The sequence below is a fragment of the Rattus norvegicus genome, chromosome 9 (assembly GCF_021556685.1).
Source record: "Rattus norvegicus strain SHRSP/BbbUtx chromosome 9, alternate assembly SHRSP_T2T, whole genome shotgun sequence".
Classification (NCBI taxonomy): Eukaryota; Metazoa; Chordata; class Mammalia; order Rodentia; family Muridae; genus Rattus; species Rattus norvegicus.
Genome location: NC_141542.1, coordinates 85984304 through 85999886, shown reverse-complemented (window position 1 = coordinate 85999886; position 15583 = coordinate 85984304). Strand labels below are relative to the sequence as shown.

Here is a 15583-nt window from a genome sequence, read left to right as displayed (position 1 = left end):
GTCTTCTCGATGAAGAAAGGGTCTTTAAACCAGAAACAAAAGATACTAATGTTGGAGAAAAGCTGTTAATGCATCTAAGTTACTTAAATGAAGGGAAAAAGTCTCCATGTAAATCGGAGGTGAATTCTAACATATTAAATGAACAAAACATTAGTATTTTTGCAAATTAGTCAGAAAAAAGACAATGACACAGAAAAAAATAAGTGACATACACAGACATGAGAAGAATGAGAAATGCACTGGAGAGAAGGTGCTTGTCTCAATGTCAAGGAAAACTCAGGTTAGGAACATAATCATAAATGATCCTGTTTAACTGTTAGATTGCAAGCCATGCATCTCCACGTGAAACTACACAAAAACCTGTTCACTGTAGGTGGGATAATAGAGTATGCAGTAACTTGGTGAAACAGCCTGTCCTTTACATGAAAAGCAGGGCATTTACATTTTCTACAATCTAGTAGTACACTATGGGTAATAGTCCCAAACTGGTTAAGTCCTTTTGTAAGTATCAGCCATGCTGAAGCTTTTAGTCAACAGAAAGATAGCTTAGCTAATCAATGCTATTACCAGATGTGTGGCTACAAAGAGAAGAAGAGAAAGAGAGAATTTTTTTCTGATCTCTGGTATTGTCTAGACACTATTCTCACATTTTCCCTTGTAATTGGTACATAGTCCTTTTGCTCCTGGTTGGGTTTTATTCTTGTATAGAGTTTATAGTTATGCAAAAAGATGCCCACCTTAGCTTTCTGCACAGCCCCTTCCCAAATGCCTCATACTGAATATGTTGTAGTCTTTATTTATTTATTTATTTATTTATTTATTTATTTATTTATTTATTTATTTTTGCTAGCCTAGGACTACAACCAGTATTTAAAGTGCACTTTCTATAAGCCAAGGAGATTCTGGACTTGAACAGAAACTGATGATTATAATTATGAAACAGAGTGGAGGTGCTTGGTTTACTGATTTGCAAGTGCATTCTGACTTCTTGGGAAACAACACGTTTTATTTAATGACTTTATGGGAAGAATGATGCTGTCACTTATTGGTTTTGTATGCATAGTTGCACGGGTTTCTCATACGTCAGAGCTGTGTGGAAGAAAGTCCACAAAGAGTATTGCCAACATTATTTTTCCTTCTTAGTAAATATTCAGCAGAGGCTGAATCAATGTCTCAATTAAAAAGACTTTCTGAATTGAATCCGAGTCACCTTGGCATTTCTTCTCTAACCCATTTGTTTTTCAGACAGACTTACTGGTTTCTTGACTGAGTGGTTTTCAAGCAGGACTCAAGCTGAGGAACACACACTAAGCCTAGAGCTACATTCCATCCTCTGGGGTGGGCATAGTGAGCATCTCTAGAGATAGGAAAGCTTCAAAGATCGTCACCATCAAAAGACTGGTAGGATCTATATAGCCAAGCATGGTCTGCACTGTGCTATACAGCAAGGTTTCAGAAAGCCTGCTGACACCTCAGAATCTGAAATGAGTAAATATTTTAAGGGGACAGGCATAGAGAATGTGTCGCAGAATGCAGAATCTGAGTTCTCTGCCATTTGTCATCGACAACATTTTTATTTTCCTTACATGTGTACTGAACTTTGTATTATACAAAATGCTTTAAGGGTAGAGTTTCTTAGAGTCAATCTGAAAGAAAAGCAAGAGATCATCACCTGTCACCCTCTTTTAAAAAATAAGTTGAGATTCAAAGATGACAACCCACTTGCACCTAGTTAAAGCATCAATAAATAGTAGAGAAAGGACTACATTCCAGTTGCCTTTCTCTAAAATTCCAAGTTCCAAGTTAACTACATAAAGTGACAGAGTTACCATTCAGTAAGGGTAATTATTCCAGTCATATATTTTTAACTAATCTTGCTTGCCCTCCTCCCTTCAAGCAGCTATGTGGCAGTGTTTACTTAACTAGTCATTAATGATAAGTAATTTTTATCATAGGTTTTGTGGGGTTGTAAATTAGTTCTGTTTAGCTGTCTAACATAACTCAAAAGAAGGCCATTTATATATATTTTCTATGTTGCTCTGAGCTAATTTTTAGAACCCTAGGCTTTCCCCCTCTCAGTGTAGGGGCAGCATAGAATTCTATCTTTGCACTCTCTTCTACTGCTAAAGTCCTATGATGTGATTTTTTTAAAAATTGACTGTGTATTTCGCAATGGACAGAAGCCATTTACAATGACTAAATAGGCACTGGCGCTCGCTAGGTGTTTTACAGGCCTGATCTGCACTGCTTGGAACGCCCATTTGCCGCCGTTAGATACTATTATCTGTCTTTTATCGATGGTAATTCGAATGCTAGTATCTATGCGATCTGTTGTACTTCATCTGGCCAATAAATATGCTAAAGTTTGAACAGTCTGCCTTATTTCATGGCTCATCTGCACAGTTCTATATTGCCCTGTGCAAATTTGATATTCATAAGAGAATAATTTAAGCATAGGAAGTAATATCAGTGAAGGCCAAAGCAACACTTAGCAACTCCTTATAATCCGTGTAAACATTCCTAGTTCTAGGTAGAGAAGGGCAGGAAAGTGTGGGTTTTTGAGTAAAACCTGGCTTGAATATGGAGCAAAGGAATCTCATAGCAGTCTTACAAACATAACAATAAAATACCTGACAAGGGGTTTGATCCGAATAAAATCTGCATTTCTTAACTGTTACCCATTGCTTATGTAATATGCCACTCAAAATACTCCTTGCTTTAAGAAACAGAAACTCTGGTAAATATATCTGAAAATCATATAGCAAGAAGCACAAAGGTGGGTGCACTCATCAGTTTATGCACTGGTGGGATAAAATACCGGACACAATCAACTTAATGAAGGAAGGGTTCATCTGGGCTCCCAATTCGATGGTACAGTCCATCATGGAAGAGGGGGGCCTCAGATGGCTTGTCACGTGACATGAGCAGTCAGGAAGCAGGGAGAGATGAATGCCTGTACTCAGATCACTTTCTCCTTCTTTATGCGCTTCGGGACCTCAGCCCAGGGGACGATTGCTGTAGGTCTTCCCACTTCAATTAACCTAATCTGAAAGCTCCCTCAGAGACACACTTAAGAGATTTGTTTTTATGGTAATTTTAAATCTTATCAAGTCTGAAGTCAATATGAATTATCACAACAGGTAGTTTAGTTGTGACCGACTCAAGAGTCTATGGAGTTTAATGGTGTCTCCACTGCAAGACTCATTTATAAACCACCAACGCAGCAATTTACATGTCTCCTCCAAAAAAGTAGCACAGCCAAGGAAAATAAACATATAAGTAAGTTTAGTAAACTAAAGGTTCCAAGGATAAGACAGGGTTTACCATTCTTTAAAGCATGTGGTCACTTAAAACCTGGAAAACATTGTGTGTGTGTGTGTGTGTGTGTGTGTGTGTGTGTGTGTGTGTGTGCGTGCGTGCGCGCGCGCGCGCGCGCGTGCATGCACGCGCATGCGCACAAATACCAAAGCACGTTTCTTGAAGTCATACAACCATTGGGTATTGGTTCTTGCTTTTCTACCTTGTTTGAGACAGGGTTTCCGCCTGTGCAGAGGCAGCTTCACTGGCCCGTCAGCTTCAGAAGGCTCTCCTTATTTTGCCTCCTTCTTTCCTGTAGGGACAACTTGTGATCACAGATACTTGTGCTACTGTATCTGACTTTTATGTGGGTTCCAGGGCTCTGCACTAAGGTCAATGGTCTTGGGTGGCCAATGCTTTCATGTATTTTATCTTCATCCCTCTAGGAGTAGATGTTGGGAATAGATGTGAGGTAGGGAACTGTTAGTCTGCATGACACCCCTGAAAGGAAAAGTGTAGCATGAAGTACAAAGCTCCTTCCTCGAGATAAAAGTAATGATTCTTGAAAGTGAATCACAGCATGAATAATGGGTTGCAAAAAAATATTGATTATGAAACATAATTTATTATTTTTTATTAAAATATATACTTTGAGTGAAGTTGGGGTAATCCCAGTTGGACTGTGCTGATGATCCTTAACTAAGACGCAGAGCAGATCTACTCTTCCCTTCATTCATTCATTTTCCTTCTTTAAGCTCCTAACGTTTTGGCAATGACTACACTACCTCAACCTTGTGTAGGGGTGGTGCTGCCCTCAGTGGCCTGGTCCCTCCCACATCAGTCATCTCTCAGTCTCTCACAGAGAAGGCCGTAGGCCAAAATGATCAGTGCAATCCCTCAACTGAGCCTCCTTCTTCCCAGGTGATGCTTGACTATGTCAAATTGACAATGTCAAGTGGACAATATTAACTAACCAAGAAGAGAGCTGCATACCAGTGACCAATCACTCTCTCACAGACGAGGAGGCCACAGGCCAATCTGATATATGCGCTCCCTTAAATGAGACACCCTCTTCCCAGATGACTCTTGGTTCTTTCAAGTTCACAATAAAAACCAACCAGGAAAATCTGTTTGTCATTTTAGATCTTCATTTATTTTCCTTAATTGTTTCCTAATATCTTTTAGAACAAAATGGACAAAAGGTTAATAAGATCAAGCTAAGAATATCACTCAGTTGGTTAAGAGAGAGAAATAAGTTCATCTTTCCCTGTATTTCTTTCTTTCTTTTTTTTTTTTTTTTGCCAAGGCAAAGATTTCTGTCTTATCCTATTATATCAGTCTAGAAGTTGTCATTTTATATCGAGTACTGGCTTGAATCAAGTGAAGCTCATCAATCCCCTGTGGTAGTGTGGTGATGTAACATGCAGGTGTAGTATGCCAGGAGGCTTACTCCTATTTTAAAAAAAGTGAAATAAACAATGATCGTTGGCTGTCAACATGACATATTCTGGCACCAAACCAAACCAAGCCTCGGGCTTTTGGAGGCTGTGGAAATTTCTTAATCATACATAATACCTATGCTTCACAGGTATTTTTCTCAGGTCTCACATAGTGTTACCTCTAACCTCATGCCACTGTGTGATTATGCTATATAGAAATTAACATCGACATCAAGGTAGATTGGGGAAATGGGGCACTTAGCATGTAGTAGTCAGCAGTAATCTTGGCAAAGACTGCACCAATATCTTTATTCTTTTCTCTAACTGGAACAAGAGCTGGTGAAACTGCTTTACCATTCTTCCAGACCCCACCAGTAAACTATAAATGATGCGATATCAGGGCCGGATGACAGTTTTTAATTGAGTTGTGCACCCAATTACTCTAAAACTTTTAGCCGGAGGCTCTGGTGCTAGCTTCATGGTCAGGGTGCCTGTTTAGCAGGCACGAAATCCTGGGTTCAGTCCCCAGTGACAAAGAGGACAGGTTAAAAAAAGGAGGGAAGGAGGGATGCGGACAAGGGGAGGGAGGAAAGGAAAAAAGATGACATGCAGAATTAAAAATAGATATTTATTTAAGGTTCTCCTGGCCATGACGAAACATCATGGCAAGGAGCAAGCAGAAGAGGCAAGGGTTTATTGGTTTTATCCTTCCAGTCCATCATCCAAGGAAGTCAGGACAGGAACTCAGGCAGGACAGGAACCTCGAGGCAGGAGTGGATGCAGGCCATGGAGGAGTCTACTTACTGGCTTGCTGCTAGTGGCTTGATCAGCCTGCTTTCTTATAGAATTCAGGACCACCAGCCCAGGGATGGTTCCACCTACAAGGAGCTGGGACCTCCCACATTGATTACTAACTGAGAAAATGGCTTATAGCTGGATATTATGACGACATTTTTTTTCAATTGAGCTTTACCCCTTTCAGGTGCCTCTAGCTTATATAAAGTTAACATAAAAGTAGACAGGAGTAGTTATAATTACAATTGTGACGATTACAATTCACATGAGTTATAAATTATTTCTGGGTGAGCAGACATTGTATACCAAATGCTCACATGCCTTGGGAGAAAGTAATAAAACTAAAGAAAAGAAGCCATATATATTATATATTGAGTTACATAGTTATTATGAAGACTAAACATTGAGGGTTAAATGGAAATATGTATCTGTTTACCTTCTCTAATTCTTCTGTAAAACAGTCACAGAGGACTAAGTAAGAGCATGTGCTGATCCTGCCCAAAGCCCCAGCTCAACCCCCAGTACTAGAACAAAAATGTGTTCAATGGAGTGACACTTAGTATAGGCAGGGCCCTTCATTTGATTGTCAGATTCTCCTCTCTCTCTCTCTCTCTCTCTCTCTCTCTCTCTCTCTCTCTCTCTCTCTCTCACACACACACACACACACACACACACACACATACACACACACACAAACACACACACACATACACACACACACACACACACACACACACACGCACGCACACCTTCAGCTTGTGCCTGTTCCGACTGTGTAGTCACACCACACGAGATACTTTTGTTGTCCTTTGATTCCCAACAATTCATTCATCAACCCCTTGTTGCTCTCTGACCATCTTTAGCCCATTTCCCCCTGACTGACTTACATCTGTGTGATGCTGACTTCAGTCTGCTGATTTCAGTTCTGTGTCATATGGATCTCTTCTGGTTGGATCTGAGATGCCCTGGTCACTAATTTAGACCCTTCGATGCATGAAACGTCCAGGCTCCTTGTCTCCAGACAAGGCATTATCTCTCACGTCCAGGCTACCCTCACTTCCTGGCCTGACCTCACTTCCCTGAAGACTCCTTGATGATGTGATAACAAAGCATTGATTATGAAGTTGATTAGGGGAATGGGATTTCAGAGAAAGTAAGGTGATATTTGTTAGGCAGTCTAAAAGCAGAAAGTCATAACTACCCAAGAAGTGGATAAGTAAAATTGGGCAGATATTTTAACCCAATAATCAAGACAATGTGCACATTTTATTTTATATTTTATTTTATTTTTTTGTATTGTGACAGAATATCTATCAAAAGCAATGTAAGAATCGAAGTGTGAAACTGGGCCCAAGGTTTAAGAGGGGATACAGTCCATCATGGTCAAAAAGGGATGGCGGCAGATTGCCCTGTCACTCACCTCACATTTGAAATCAGGAAGCAGAGAGATATCACTGATGTTCAGCCCGCAATCTGCCACTCTTGAGATTAGTCAGGTAACCCCTAAACTGCTGTCCTCCACTTTCAGGGCAGGTTTTCCCTCCTCAGTTAACCTGCCCTGGAAACGCCATCACAGACATGCCCAGAAGATTAATTATCTCAGTGTCCAAAAATGAAAGTGAAGTTAGCCTGTGGCTATGTAAGAAAGTACTTAAGAACTTTAAATCTTTTCTAAAGTAAATTTTGTTTCTTTTAATTTAATTTTATTTTTATACTTATTCACTATGCCCTCCTCCTAGTCACCCCATCCTCCCTCTCCTTCTTCTCTGAGCAGGTTCCCCCCTTCCCCATATCCTCCCATCATGGCACCTTGAGTCTAGATTCTTCCTCTCCCACTGAGGCCAGACAAGGCAGCCCAGCCAGAATGTATCCCACAGACAGACAACAGCTTTTAGGACAGACCCCACTCCAGTAGGTCAGGACCCGCATGAAAACCAAGCTGTACATCTGCTACACATGTGCAGGGAGGCCTAGGTCCAGCCAGTGTATGAAGAACCCAAAATCTTAAAATCAATTCTATGTTTGGAGCTTAACTTACACAAAAACGACAAAGCATACAAACAGGTTCAGTAGCTGTCTTCTCATACATTTTTGTCAGAGTATAAATTCTTGTTAAATATCTGCCTCCGTGGATAATAACAAGTATGGGGCACCATGAGCTTGGATGACTAATTGACAGAGAAATGGAGCGGGAAGGACAACAACGACGATGATGACAACAACAAGAGCCATCTGGTTCCTACAATTCAGAGGCCGAGCAGGACCAGAAGCAGTTTTGGTTTTGCCACAGTGAGCTGTGAAGCAAATGTTAGGCTTTCGAAATACAGATAGGATAGGGAGGGGGTGGGGGAGGTCAGTGACTACAGCACTCTGAGACTTGGCTTATGAGGGTATTTGCTTTAGGGCACCAATTCATGGCCCTTCATTTCTTGTTGCTGTCTTTTTTCGGTGTACTTTGGTACACTGTTCGAAGTTGTAAGCTTCTAGATAGTTCTAAGTGTGTTGTACTCTAAGCAGGCCAAGTTCAACAGTGTCCCTGGTCGTTATATATCTCCACTGTGATATTTCCTTCTTGAAAGGGGAAAACAAAAGCTTTGAGACTTGAGTGCCTGAGAATATATAATAGGGGTAATCTTGGAACTTGATCTCGTTAGCAACTAAAAATGGAATCTCTGCTTACATTTTGATATTTTAATAACTAATAGAAACAGACTATGTTGGCAATGTTAAGGCAGAGTAAGAAAGACAGGGAAAGTTAAGAAGGTTGTAGAAAGAGGAATAGTCATCTACCCTAGAACTAAAGTCTTCTGAGATGCAGAGTTCCAATACAATTAACATTTGTGGAAGGTTACCTACACAGCGATATTCCAAATAAGAACGTTTAAAATAGCAGTAAGCTGCCTTTCATGCCTAAGCATAGTCTAATTCCTTTCCCATATGTAAGGCTATAATTTTCCAGGAATCTCAAAGACTTTAACCTTTTGCTTACAGTAAATACATCTTAACTTCCCGTGTGACCCTTGTGACTAAGAGCTTTATGTTATCAGTTTAATTTTGCCCAATGTACCCCAGGAACCACCCTATGGTCTCATTTAATTTCCTTAGCAACACTTTGAGATGTAACTCGGAAGGTAGAGTCACATATATGGCTACTGTAAAGACATTCAAGCTACTGTAAAGACATGTAAGCACCACTCTTTCTTTGGAAACCCACACCCACACCTGGGTGTGTCTTATCCTTTCTGTGAGTTTACCTGCATTAACCCCTGTGGTTAACTCTATTAAAATATCTTCTCGGTACACTCTATCTCTGCTATGTAATGGCTCATCTTGAAATTATCTTCTGCCACAAAGTCAAGAGTCCTGGTTTCACTTCAGGAGAGCTCTCTGAAAAGCTCAGTATGTATTCTTAGCGTGTTTTCTTGTCTCTGACAAACCCAGAATAGAAAGATCAGTCTTGTACACCCAAGCCTAAAGCCCCTCCTACCTCTTGCCTTCTCTCCCATTATGGATCCTATCTTCAAACCATGAGCCAAATCCATCCTTCTCCCTTAAGTCCCTTCTTGCCATCTCTTTAATCACAGAGGTAAAAAAATATAATGGAGAGAGAATAAGGTATCTGTGGTAGAGTCATTGTGAACCACGAGCCTGTGATTTAAAGGACTTTGAAATTGGTTTGTGGGGCTAGACACTCCATAGGTGAAGAACTTGCTGTACAGCCGTGAGAACCTGAGTTCAAGCCACAGAGTCCACATAATGTGCTAAGCGTGGTGCACGCTTGTGATCTCATCACCAGTGAGGTTGAGGCAGACAGATCCCTAGGGCTTGCTGGCCAGTCAGCTGGGCTTGCTCAGTGAGACCTAGAACATCCAGGGCACTCTCTAAAATTCAAGTTGTGGGGCTAGGGAGATGACTCAGTTTGTAGAATGCCTGCCCTTAAAAGCGTGATCCTTTGTGTTCATAGCTTCTACACCTATGGAGAAGCTGGGTACGGTAGCATGTATTTGTAACCCTAGTCCTGAGACTTCACTGGGCAGTTACAAGAGGAAGGACGCTCATGAACCAGCCAGCTTAGCCAAACTGATGAACTTCCTGTTTTTTGAGAGACTCTGTATCAAAAAGTAAAGATGGAGAAGAACTGAGAAAAATAACTGCTGTCAACCCTGAGCATCCATAAACACATGGATACATGTTTACACATCCATAAACACATGGATACATGTTTACACAGTGCACATATAACCAACATTGCACACAAACATTTTTTTAAAGGTGAACAATAGTGGTTGTCTTACAGCCACTATACACAGATAGGCACTTGCACACGCACATGTGCACATACCTCACACTCAAGGAAATTGTATTGGATACATAATATGAAGAGAGTTGGAATCCTGGGCTGGAAAGAAACCTTAAGACTTTCAAGCAGAGCTCCATGGGCCTTTTTGGTAGAGGTTTGAAAGACCTGAATCCAGAAGGAAGGCAGATAGCAGAGGCCTGGTTCAGGGAGCTTCAAAGGAGAACTCCATCGGAGATTGGACTAGAAACTGTTCGTGTTATTTTCTGCTCTTGTCCTGAAAGATTGAGGGAGGCTGTATCCAGAAGAATTGGGTTGATTAACGGATAGATTAAATGTCAATACGAGTTAACTTTTAGGCTATGGTATGGTTATTACTCACTCCCATTACTGAGATCTATAGGATAAATTCAGAGAAGCTGTGAAAATTGGAGCAAACTGGAGTGGGAAAGAGTGAGTTTAGAGTTGTAGCAGGTGTGTGTGTGTGTGTGTGTGTGTGTGTGTGTGTGTGTGTGTGTCTGTGTGTGTGTCTGTGTCTGTGTCTGTGTCTGTGTGCGCCTGCGAAGTATCCATGATTGTTAAAGGGATTAGTGAAGTTAAAGAGAAACCACATACTTTGCACCATGAGAATGAGGAAAGTGAAGGCAAGATCCCAGGAAGCTTCCAGAAGTTCCAGGGTATAACTTCAAACTCTTCAAACTCTTTTTAGTTTCTCTCTCTCTCTCTCTCTCTCTCTCTCTCTCTCTCTCTCTCTCTCTCAATTTATTTATGTTTTATTTAAGGGTAAGTGTACTTTGTGCATGCTGTGACTTTAGAGGCCAGAAGAGATTGCAGGGTCACCAGGTACTGGAGTCTCAGGCAGCTGTGAACTACCATGTGGATACTAGGTATTCATCATAAATCTTCAGCAAGAGTAGTAAGTAAACTTAACCACTGAACTATCTCTCTAGTTCCTGCTTTGTTTTTGTTTTTATTTTGGCTTTTTGGCACTGCCCACCATCAGCTGTAGCACGTGGGAGAGTAGACTCTGCAGCATAGTCGATCTGGCATTGGTGGCCAGGGATTGGGTAGGCTGGCCCTAGGACAGGGGAGCAGGAGAGCCACCCTGACCCTTTGCTGGCTGAGGCATTGGGTCAGCTAGCTAGGGCAGTATTGGAGAATGTGCCCTCGTGGTGTGGGTGCAGAGATCACTGTCTAGCTGACCAGCTCAGCTACCAACCAGGCCCCGATCCATGTCTTTGAGTTGGCCCATCCCAACATCTACCCTATCTATGAATGGCTGTAGTGCATGAAGGCAGTACTACAGATCCAAAGCTGCAGGCTCTCCAGGACACAGGAAAACAACAGGATTACCTGTTCCTGTGCCAATCCAGTATTGATAGTGTAGCAGAAGCCAGAGGCCTTGAACCAGACCTATGACTCACTGCAATGAGTATTTGCATATGGAGTTAGGTGGAAGAAAGGGTTTACTGCGATACACAGTGTGTTGCACTAGGAGGTTCCACAAGGAGATTGTTTTGTTTTGTTTTGCTTTACTTTGTTTTGTTTTTGTATATTTTATTCTCTTTTGTTTAGGAGGGTGGAAGGGTGGAGAGCAGATGAATGGGAGTGGGGTGTAGGGTGTGAAATTAACAAAGAACTTTTTTTTAAGGACTGGTTTATTCTTGTGGCTCAAGCTAGCATAGTACTTACCATGGAATTCCTTCTGCCTCAGATTCCCAGATCCTGGAATTACAGGTATAGGTAAGTAATCACACCTGGGGTCTTTAAAAGTCCTCAAAAGGAGAAGCTAGGGTATTCTGCTTGAGTGAGCAGGGCCACCTAGGAAATGCTACTCCAGTTCAGCTAGGCAAGCACTCCTTGGCAACTGCAGTTTAGTTCGAGGAAGCCAGGCTGAATTTTGAGCGGTCCTCAAATCCTGCTGGCTCCCATGCTAGTTTTGTAGGTGTGTAGATACTGAAATGAGAGAGTGGTGAGAGCTTGCATCTAGGTTCCAGAAAGGTGCCGAGGCTAGGCAGTGGGTATCAGGGTCAGGTGCTCTTCACAAAGCTCTCAAATGGCTTGTGCAGGAAGCTGTGAAGGTGAAGAGTAAATGTAGTGCAGACCCCAGGATATAGGGGATGCCAGAGACGTGGCGCATCCACTAAAGAATGCTGTAGGTTCTAAGTGGAGCTTCCGCACTCCCTCCAACTGTGAACTGGAATAAATACTCCCCTTCTTAAATTGCTCTTGTCAAGTGTTTGGTCGAAATAACGGGAAGGCTAGCTAATACAGGGCCCCCTTGCTTTCCATCACCGAAATTATGGCTAATTATTAAAGTTTCATTTTCAAAGACTCCATTCCCAGTTTTTCCTTAGCAATTTAGCAACGTGTTGAGTAACATATATTTACGTTTTATGGGCTCAGATGTTAGATTAGCTAATGCATATACATTACTTTAAAACAGTACTGTGGTAAGTGTGATTTGATGTAACCTTCAAAGTACAGTAACATTTCCTTCTACCTTGGTACTTGGCCTACCTGTTAGCTATGCGGAGTAGTCGTGACCATTTCCCTAGTTTTATGATTACGGCCCTCAACTACATCTGTGCACATTGTTTTCCTCCTTTGTCTATGCCTTCTTCAGCGTGATGTATACTCAGTGCATGTGTGAAACTTAAATATAAACATGTTTAGCATATTGTTGAATAAACATGTGCATTAAGGAAAGGAGCCTTAAGCTAAGGAGCATCGTGAATATAGATACATAAATTATCTGACAATGAAAGAAGAGTTGAGAAAACCTTAAAAATCCAGGTTCTGGGGGGAGTGTCATTTGGTACTTGCATAATACTTTCTCTTTGCTAACGGCCACATGGACACTAAGTAATAAACTAATGACCCTTTTTAACCCATGTAAATTAATATTGCCTTCAAGAATAATGTAGGGAAAATTATGCAGGAGCTGAAGACTATTAGGCAGCGAGTCTATAAAACAAGTTAAGGTGTTTGACCTGACACTATATGGAATATGTAAACAGGAGCCTGTACAAAGGAGAGCTAGTACTCTAATTCTTTTGACTTCTTTTATGCCCAAATATTCCCATTCAGAGCTAACTGCCTATTGATTTAGAAAAGTGATATGGAATTACAAAATACATGTGCCCAGTTGGACTTCACCTGCTCCGAATAGGAAAGAAATCCATCCATCAAAGAAGTCCTTAAAATGTGGGCTTCAGTAAAGGACTGTATCACCTTGGTTTCCTGTGTTAAATAGGCTTAGTAGACTCTTATTAAATATAAACTCTGTGACTACAAAGGCAATGCTAGTGTGTGCCTTGGGTTGGGGTGACGGGTGGTGCACTTGTTAACTGTGCTAAAAGGGTCCTGAATCTTTCCAATATTTAAGTCCTTAATTTCATGATATTAGCTTGATTGTTGGAAGGGAACAGCCAGAATGGTTTTCATGATAACATACACACATGCACACACATGAAACCCTAAAAACTAAACAAAACAAAAATCACCCCAACATTTGGAATTCCAGAAGGTCAGCCTGAAAGGTGGACCCCGAAGACCTCCAAGTGAAAGGTGTTGCCATGAACCACCAAGATCCCAGCAGTAATTTGCAGTGTAGTTCTGGGCAGGATGCCTCACAGTTACCTCCTTACTTTCCTCAGGTTTACGGCAGACATACAAAGGGACCACGCCATGGATCTTTCAAAAACTACACGGGATAAAGGCAGCACACGGCCCTTTTCATGGAGAACAAAGGCTCGGCGATGTGATTCTCAACCTTTTATTTACTCATTCATTCATTCATTCATTCTTTATTTACTTATTCATTCGTTTATTTACTTTTACAACACAGGATTATCTTGATGTGTTTAACAAGCTTTAAAAAAAATCACTTAAAAATGGTTCCATTTAAAAACACGCCTCATTTTCAACTTGTTAGTTTCCTTTTAAGCATTTCTACTTGTTAGTCACCTTCTTCCCCCTCTGGTGCCAGGCAGTATAGTACATGATGATTAAGATCCAGGCCCTCCCTTACTTAGAGAGTTGACAGACCAGTGGTAGCAATAGACCATGGGGATATTAAAACATTCAACAATTGTGTGCCAAGTGACTGCTGTGAATGCCAGGGACTTTTGGGGGGACCTTTTTTTTTCAACCAACAAATAAAACTGAATTTTTTATTTCACTGTCCTAATCCTTTAGAGGTTTGAGAGATAGCAAATTCAAGCAAAGAAATACTGTAATCGAGGTCCGGATAAGCATTATGGAGAGAAGACAGTGTGTGTCTCAGTTGCTGGTTAGGCTTTTGCTGGGAGATAGTGTTGAAGAAGGGACTTGGAGAAAGCAGAGCGTGGTAACACGGCTGCGAAAGTCACAGGGGAAGGGCAGAAGGTGCGGTCGCTGCTACAGCCCTTGCTCAGCAGAACCCCAGGACAATCCTGAGGCCATGGAGTCTTAGTGGAGCATTGAAAGGAGGGGGAGTTTGCAGGAAACCGGAATTCGACGACAGCTTAGTTACGTATAACAGGGCCACAGAAGGATGAAGAGGACAGATACGATTGGAGTCGAAGGCATCAGAATGGAAGCAGACTTCAGACTTTCCAACTTGCTACGGAAGACCTGAGATTCCGTGTACTGAGTCCAGAGCATGGTAGCCCGCTTCCTCGTTGTTGCTTCCTAGACGCGCTGCTGGTGATGGAGCTCTGCCACTCCATCAGCCTGAGAGGCAATCCCAATCTAACGGATTAAACTTCGCACCTGAGACGTAGTTCCTTCTTGTTTCTCTCACTGGCTCACTGAAATAATAGGTTTTACTAAGAATTAGAGTTCGTTTCACTTCAACACAGACATTAACATTGTTTAAGGCGTTTGACTCTCGTGCATCCATTGAACTTTGTGTGAAATAGTACAGTGTCACAAATATCGGCTCCATTGGAGTCATCAGACAGGAGAACTTTCTGTCATTTGGTCTATCTATTTATTTTATTACTGTTTCCTGTGTTTGGCTTAGTAGATATTTGCATTCATAGAAATGCACTTATTTGTAACAGATATATGTATATAGATATACACACACGTATATGTGTGTGTCTTTGCACAGATATTTATGTCTATATATATGCCTTTGCCTATAATTTTGTGTGATACCATGTAATATCAGAGCCACTATTTATTACCTCTTTGGACAATATTTCCCAGATATATAATTCAAGGCCCCCCCAGGAGACATCTGATGGGGTTCTACTCAAATTATAAAGATGAAGGGATAATAGGTTCAATGTTCTAAAGACCTAGTAGGAACCAAACTTCAGCCCCAGATCAGCAAGATGCACATGCAGAATGTATTTGATAGCAAGAGAATTTATGGCTAAAAAAATGACACCAGGTTCAGAAATCTTTACTCCCCACATCGCCTGTTAACTTGTTGAACATTTCTCCAGAGATTCCCTGTAAAGAGAGTTATCTTATTTCAGTGAACACATGGATATTTTCATCGGTGGCTTCACGTTTTGGGAAGGACTGTACAATGCCGATCTGCAGTTTATTCATTCTCTTTGTTAGTCTGTTGTTTCCTGAGAAATGAAAGCTTGTGTAAAGCTGTTAAACCACATTTAACGAAACACCCAACCCTTCAGCTCTTTACAAGCTTTTGTAAAACTAGTGATCTGGGTGAAAAAGTCCTGGCTGGGAGTAGAGTATCGCGAACAGATGAGCTCACCTCTGGTATGCAAAGCTGCCGAATTAGCTGGTTAAACAG

General features: G+C 41.3%; 1 long non-coding RNA gene across 1 annotated transcript; it reads left to right on the top strand.

The window, feature by feature from the left end:
* The first annotated feature begins 11460 nt into the window (after positions 1-11460).
* LOC148003772 (uncharacterized) lies at positions 11461-14009 on the top strand. Its single transcript, XR_015629972.1, has 2 exons — positions 11461-11571; positions 13488-14009. It is a non-coding gene; the product is annotated as an uncharacterized LOC148003772 (long non-coding RNA).
* Positions 14010-15583: the final 1574 nt, after the last annotated feature.